Source organism: Agrilus planipennis, unplaced genomic scaffold, assembly GCF_000699045.2.
Source record: "Agrilus planipennis isolate EAB-ADULT unplaced genomic scaffold, Apla_2.0 scaffold44, whole genome shotgun sequence".
In the NCBI taxonomy this organism is placed as follows: Eukaryota; Metazoa; Arthropoda; class Insecta; order Coleoptera; family Buprestidae; genus Agrilus; species Agrilus planipennis.
The window spans coordinates 1,272,495-1,280,241 of record NW_020438939.1 but is presented as its reverse complement, the minus strand read 5'-3'; the positions used below and the strand labels follow the sequence as shown (position 1 = coordinate 1,280,241).

The following is a 7,747-nucleotide window of genomic DNA, read 5'->3' as shown; positions in this document are numbered from 1 at the left end:
TATTATTATCAGTAACTAATTAACTCACGCGTCTAATAATCAATTTTCAATAGCGTGATTTTTATAATCGTTTCGCAAATATTTTAGTCACGTAAGCAATGCCTTTATTTTTGTAAATCTCTATGGATAAATTACTCTGCGGCTTTCTATTAAATTAATCAATTAACATATTGAAGCTTTCATGTGGTTAAAAACAATCGTCAATAAATATATTGAATTGTGAATACTAATAGAAAAGTACCTACCTATATATACTAAAAAACCGAATGAACGGACAAGAAAAAGTCCCAAAAGTTCCAGTAAATCCGTTTGTGGGGAAGAAGGTCACAGAATAAACAAATGAATCAAACACAATAATACGTGAAACTATTAAAAATGTATTCGGTTTTTAATAATAATGAAGGTGAATGTAAATTTCTCGAAACTGTGTTCAAGGGAAGCAGAAACGGATACAGAAGTAATTAGTAAATTTTTGCTGAAGCGGAAACAGAAGCGGGTGCGGAATCGGAAGTGTAATGATTTTGGGTGATTCTTCTGCCCTTTTCGCGAATACTTTGTTACAAATTTTGCATTTACAACTTGCATCGTTAATACCAACAAAATAATCCCAAATGAAACTTCTATTAGCTTCAAAATTGCACTTTTAACTTAAAATTTACACCACCGAGCAAACACTATGCAAAATAAAAAACGCTATAACTGTATTAGTATTTTCGAAATTAAATTCTTAGGAGAACTGTCTAAGGGGGTCTGAAAGTCCTGGACGTTTTTAGATTAAAATATGAGACTAATAAAAGACTAAAATTTTAGAAAAGTTCCGATAAGCTTCCGTTATAAAAATGTGGAACCAGATGCAGAATCCGATGTGAAAATGTTTGCGGAACTTCCGTAACTGCGGAAGCGGAAGCAGAGATCTATTACAACACTACAGCGGAGGACGATGAATTTAGAAGAGCTTGAGCCAACAGTACCTAGCAGACTACGTATGTAGTTGAAATTAAAATCTACTAAATTTTGCAGAAAAATCAGAAGAAGTATATCAATAAATATTGCCAGCCTAATCACCATCCAGACACCCCGATTTCCATATCTTGAAAAACAAGCAAAGCAAAGACCCCGCCACTATTTGGTCCTAACGTACCACCTAATACTTACATGGTCCTTTAGAAGTAAAGGGTTGTTCGGAAAGTCATTTCGTTTTTTTTTTGTGGAAATGAAAGACAGTTTTCTTATAATAAACAAATACTTTATTAAATTATATATTGACCGTTCTGGTCCAACACCTTTTGCCATCTTTCTGGTAGTAGCATAATTCCACGCTCATAAAATTTTCGGTCTTTGCTGGCAAAAAACTGATCGAGGAGGTTTTTGACCTCCTCATTTGAGGTGAAGGTTTTACCGTCTAAAAAATTTTGGAATGACCGGAATAAATAATAATCCGATTTTGCCAGGTCTGGAGAATATGGCGGGTGTAGCATTGTATCCCATTCAAGCTGTAAAAGCTTTTGGCGAGTGACCAAACTTGTGTGAGGTCTCGCGTTGTCTTGGTGAAACACTACACCTTTCCTGTTGATTAGTTCTGACCTTTTCTGTTGAAGTGCATCATTCAGTTTGTCCAGCTGATGACAGTAGACTTCCGAATTAATCGTTGTGTTATCCGGTAAAAGCTCAAAAAAAACGATTCCTTTAAAATCCCACCAAACAGACAGCATCACCTTTTTTTGGTGAATATCGGCTTTGGAAATGGTTTGAGCCGGTTCATCTTTTTTGCTCCATGACCTCTTGCGTTTGACGTTGTTGTATACAACCCATTTTTCGTCCCCAGTGATGATGCGCTTCAAAAACGGATCATTTTCGTGACGTTTGAGAAGCGAATCGCAGACGTCAATGCGGCGACACAGATTTCTCTCTGTGAGAACATGGGGAACCCATACATCGAGCTTCGAGGATAATCCCAGGCCTTTCAAGTGGTCATAAACTGTTGAATTTGATAAATTTAACCTCAATCCGATCTCACGTGTTGTTATTCGCCGGTTCACATCAACTAATGCCTTTATCGCGTCTTTATCAGCTTCAACCGGCCTTCCCGAACGTGGTGCATCTTCGACATCAAAATTGCCGGATCGAAATTTAGCGAACCAGTTCTGGCACTGGCGTACTGTCAACACACCTTCTCCATACACATCAGTCAATTTCTTTCTGGCTTGAACAGCATTTTTACCCTTTCTGTAGTAAAACAGTAAGATATGTCGAAAATGCTGCTTATCGCTCTCCATATTTAAAAGGGCACCAACCAAAAACTACTGCGTAGAATTAATTGGAATTTTTCACACACAAGCCTTGCTATATGAGCTCTCAAAGCATATAAAAATTATACGTCTTTAATGTGAAGTTGGGTGCAAAAGAATACAATTAAATCCTCTGTCGGGAAAAAATGAAATGACTTTCCGAACAACCCTATAAAAGCAGGAGTTACCTAAGAGGGATGGAGGTAAAAGAAGAAGTAGACGTGTGTACTGAATTAGTCTTCGAGCTCATGATGATCTTATCTCCGAAATGGCTGAACTTATTTCACGAGATCAATGCTATTAATAAATAAATGACTTCATGCTAATATCAACCTGAATATATATACACACACTTATATATATGCAATGCATCCAGCAGTGTATTTGTATTAGTATTCTAAATCATAAACAGTACACAAATAGGTATAAAAATCATTCAACGAAATATGAAATTGCCAATTGCTACCTTTGCAATTTTTTTAATTGTCTGTCTTGTTTTAGTCAAATGTGCGCCTAAAGATGACAAAGATGGAAAAGGTAAATTAATAAAATTAGTTTCTTATTTTGTACTTTCACTAGATTAAAGCTTTGTACGTACGTCTTTTTCATAATAATTGTAGTAGTGGGTCCAAGAGTCAATCGTCTGAAAAGAGCTCCATTTTGCCTGGGATGTAATTTAACATGTAAAGTAATGGGAATGAAATATGGAAAATGCGAAAATGGCTTATGTGTCTGCTACTGGTCCTAACTCGATCAACGTCGAAATCAATCATCTCAAAGTCAAATGTTACATGTTAACTCATCTCTCAGTGTTAAACATTTAAATAAAAGCGTTGTTATTAATAATTTCGTTTTATTTTATTTACTTTATGATCGATGAGGTTTCCACTTTTTGTAATTGTTTTCAAAAGAACAAACGAAAGTGTTCGAGTCCTATTCATCAATTCGTTTCACTCAAAATTCATTTCTTTTTAACGTCTGCTTTTTTTGAAATAATAGTTTTTTTAAGAATCAAAATCTTTTGTTTCGATTTCGAGAAGGGTTTCTTTTGTGCCTATGCGTAAAATAGTGTTATGGATGGCACTGTTATAAATCATGAAGTAAAAAGGGTACACAAATTGGTCAGGGTTGACAGCAAGAATTGTTCTTAACAATGACAACGGTCCCATCCCTGGATCTCCGCTATTTAGTTTAGTTTAATTACGTTTATGATGATGATGTTAAGGTCCATTGAACATCTACCTTGTTGGCTTCGGGTCATGTTCACTGAACCTTAACAACTATCAGTATAAATTAGGATTAGTTCTCATTTAGGTTTAGTTTACTTCAGTCCCTGAAGAAGGTAACTTTGTTACCGAAAAGTGCTTCGGACAACTACAGTGTCGTGTTTTGGCGTTGGGGTTTTGAGCTATTCTGTTTGTTCAGCAAGAAGGCTGTCATAAATTCATATCTTGTAATGTGCAGGTCCATCGAGGACTCATAGCGATTCATTTATTGCCCCATAAATGTAAACTTTCACTCGAAACTGGGTCAGATGGTGAAATCTGGGACTATTGTGTCTACCAGAACCACCCCCAGTGGTAATGACCAATGAAGCTTGTCATCCATAATATTTAGGAAGGGACTCCTACACTCCACCTTTACCACCCCCTTTATTTGCATAAGTTAAGTTTATTTAAGTCTTAGTTTTAAGTTTCTAAGACAGACAGACTCAGAGATTCAGACCCACAGACAGACTCAGAGATTGAGACTAACAAGATTCAAATTGAGACACACAGACTCACACAGATTAAGAGTCACAAGCGAAAAGATTCAGATCATGTAAGCGAAGATGTAAATGGTGTAATTAAAGGTCTACAGTAGATGTAAGTTCAATATAAAAATTCTACAAATTAAACGTCTATGCGTTCTTATCTCAACTAAATGCACTGCTAATTAGTTTTGGTGGTGCCGCTTTATTCTGCGCTACTGATAAGTATCAGCAGGATATTGCCGAAAACGAGCCCTTACAAGGCGACGAAACAGAAAGCAAATACAAAGTAATGAAATAATGCTGGAGTTAATTAGAGAGCAAATAATTATATAAATTGGTCAGTATTGAGAAAAGTGTTTGATTACGTGACAATACTTGTTGGTAATCCACAATCAATGGTGGATTTACGCTTTAATCCGTGAAATTTTTGGGGCCGCGAAATCCCAGCCTAAAGTTACAACGTTTATAATAAACAACTCACAATGCAATTGATCTCTATTACAATAATTCCCATACATTTCGTGGGCGGGAGCCTAGAACCCACAAAACCCTCCCATGTGTTCGCGTCTGAATATTACCTTAGAAATATCAAACCAATCGGTTATGCCATTCGAATTCATTTACAACCCTATATTTACTACAAGCTGCTGTCAATATAAAGTGGTACTAGTTTAATGATGAGTAATCCCTCCCGCCCGACCCCTGTCCATTCCTCAGATCTCCTCGATGATTTCATCGACCACCTTAACTCCCTACCCAACTCCATCAGATAACTACAAAACCAACCCAACTAAACACAAACACACACACAAGTAACACTCACAAAAAATCACAAATCAGATAACAAAACTACACATATGGCTGAAGAGGCCCAACCTCACTGGTCCTAGAACGGCCTGAGGTAGAGGGGTTTTAGTTGGTAGGCGCTCCTTCAGGGTGAATCCAACACTACCCTGTCGTACGGACGGCAGGGTGTCTTTTGAAGATTTCCCCTCTTCCCCGAAACCAAAAAAAAAAAAAATGATGAGTACCTACATACAGGGGCGCAACAAGGGAGGGTCCACGGGTGCCTGAGCACCCACTCGATTGGGTTGGGCACTCAATCAATTCTAGTCGATTCTGATAATAACCCAACTTGAAAGTTCGGTTCAAATAGTTTAAACTCGTAAATTAGCAGCCGAACTCGATCTTTTCAACTTATACATAGACACCTGCAGTATATAAATATTTGTAGTATTATGATGGGAGCACCCAGTCAAACTGTAACGTTGTTGCGCCCCTGCCCACTTACGAATACATATAGTATGACTTAGACGCTTCGTAGTGATAATAGTCTAATACTATTTATTTATTATTGTCTGTTATTTCATGAATGTACTATAGAATAATTTATGCAGGGACATCATATTGTCTTTTTCAAAATGAGTAGAAGAAGAAAATGAATTATTAGTTAAATTAGAAATCAGTGTATCTTAAACGTAAATTAATCATTACAGAACAATAAATTATCAAAATCATTCATCATCCCCCATCACCATAAGGACTTCAGCCTGAAGTCCGGATGGATAGGTATGTACTTAATTTTGCATTTCCCGAAAATTAGAAACATACGTATATATTTCTAACTCCTTACGAAGACTAATCTAATATTGGTCTATTTCTGCCCCTCTTAACTCCTGCTTTTTCTTCTAATATGTCTCCCTCCCTCTCTTTATGCCTGAGAAGGTGTCCTACCAATCTATCTCGCCTATTTCTTATTGACTTCTTCTGTTCTTCTACTATTTCGAATACATCCTCATTTCTAACCTTTTCTACCTACGATATTTTTAATATCCGCCTATAACACCACATCTCAAAAAACGCTCCTAACCTTTTTCTTTTCGCCAGTGTTCAGCGTCCACAAATCATATCCATAACAAACGTACTCCAAACGCAACTTTACCAATCTCTTTTAAATTTCTAAAGTAACCGACCTGGAGCATATCGATAAGTGATTTCTTTTTTTTAAAAACGATCCGACCCTGCCCAGTTTGTATTATATCTCTAACGCTTTTTTTATTCTTGCGATTAGTTATCGGTCAGTCGTTAATATCAAAATCAATGACTCACAGTTTTTAGTCTCCTTTTTTCATATTAGTTCTAACCCTACATTTACATCCTTATTAATTTTCATACCATAAACAAATTTATTTGCTGGGTGCCAATTTGGATGCCGTTTTCGTAGAAGTGGGGAAAATGACCGCGGTCTTGTAAAGGGTCAACTAAATCAGTATCGTTTTACGATATATTCGGCAAAGCGTGTTTTTAACGATATATTATTTTATGCTATCGGTATTACAATAATGTTTATTTTACGTAAGAAAATATACGCCCCGAGATACCAGAAATTGGTACGAATTGTAATGTAATGAAACTGAAGTGTAGTGTAATGAAACTTGAGTATAAAAAGTGATTCGCGAGGTGAAATGTATTGAAAAGAAAGTGGAAGTGAATCATAAAATAAATTGCATAACGTGTAGCCCCTAAAAAGAAGAAAATATGGAATTATCTTTCATTTTTCATCGTTGATAAAAGGTGAGTAATTTTTTTACAGCAACAGGCCCTATTATTAAGGAAAAAAATATACCCACAGTAAGAATGATAGTGTTATCCTGTCTACTTCTGATAATAATTTAAAATTTCATTGGATTGAGTAAACTAATATTTCACTCTTTAAACTGCATCTAGTAATATACTGTAGGTAATATTTACATAGAAAGTTGTTACAAGTAGTTGGTGTCAAACTAAAAGAAGGAAAGGCAGGGTAGTTTTAAATAAAAAATAAACTAGAAACCACATCAACTTTTGGCACATTAAAACAATTGCAGACGGAATACTTTGTACGTAGGTATTCGAATGTCATCGGATATGCTTTGCCGGATAGCTCGGGTTCGATTCCCGGCCAATGCATTGACCTTTGTTTTTTACTGTTTTATTTGCCCTAATGGCAACATACAAAAATTATGACTATACACCCAGTACCTTTCGAAGTTTTATTCTCTTCTTTCTATAGTAAATAACGAAAAAACCTCAACAAACGTACTATTGTAAATCTTGCTGATATAGTCTCAATCTTGGTCTTAGTTTTACGTATTAAACCTTGGTCCTGCTCATTTAATCTAATGCATACGCATAAAATTTTCTATTTACCGGCTCAATAATTATCTTAAATTTTCGGTCATCCATGTGAGCTAGTCATGACTTATAGAAAATAGTGTCGATAGTTGTGAGTTATAAAAACTCGAGATGTTGCCCTTCCTCCAGTGCATAAATTAAACTTATATTATCTGTTTTAAGAATCACCGTGAGACACCCTGTACATACCTATTCAGAGGTAAAAAATTCTGAACATACTTGCCTGAGATCTACTACTAGAACAAAAAAGAAAACAAAAGTTTGTATTTAATTTATTTAAAATATGTTTTAAAAGCCTAATAACGCATTGCAGATACAGTTAAAACAAAATATTTTTATTATATAAACGATTCACAAAATGCTAAGACGGCAATGACGTAGTAATAATTATTTGTATCAACCTTGAAATTTCCCTTTGCACTTGCAACGTCCATTGAAACAGTATCCTGTACTGTATCCTTTGTAGATGCATTGCAAACTGCAGCCCCTTGTGTTGCAGGAACCTCCAGTAGGTCCCGTTCGAATATCTGCA

At 35.9% G+C, this 7,747-nt stretch overlaps 1 long non-coding RNA gene across 1 annotated transcript; it reads left to right on the top strand.

Annotated features, from left to right (window-relative positions):
- The first annotated feature begins 2,666 nt into the window (after positions 1 to 2,666).
- LOC108733494 lies at positions 2,667 to 3,131 on the top strand. Its single transcript, XR_001937229.2, has 2 exons — positions 2,667 to 2,825; positions 2,909 to 3,131. It is a non-coding gene; the product is annotated as an uncharacterized LOC108733494 (long non-coding RNA).
- The last annotated feature ends 4,616 nt before the right edge of the window (positions 3,132 to 7,747 follow it).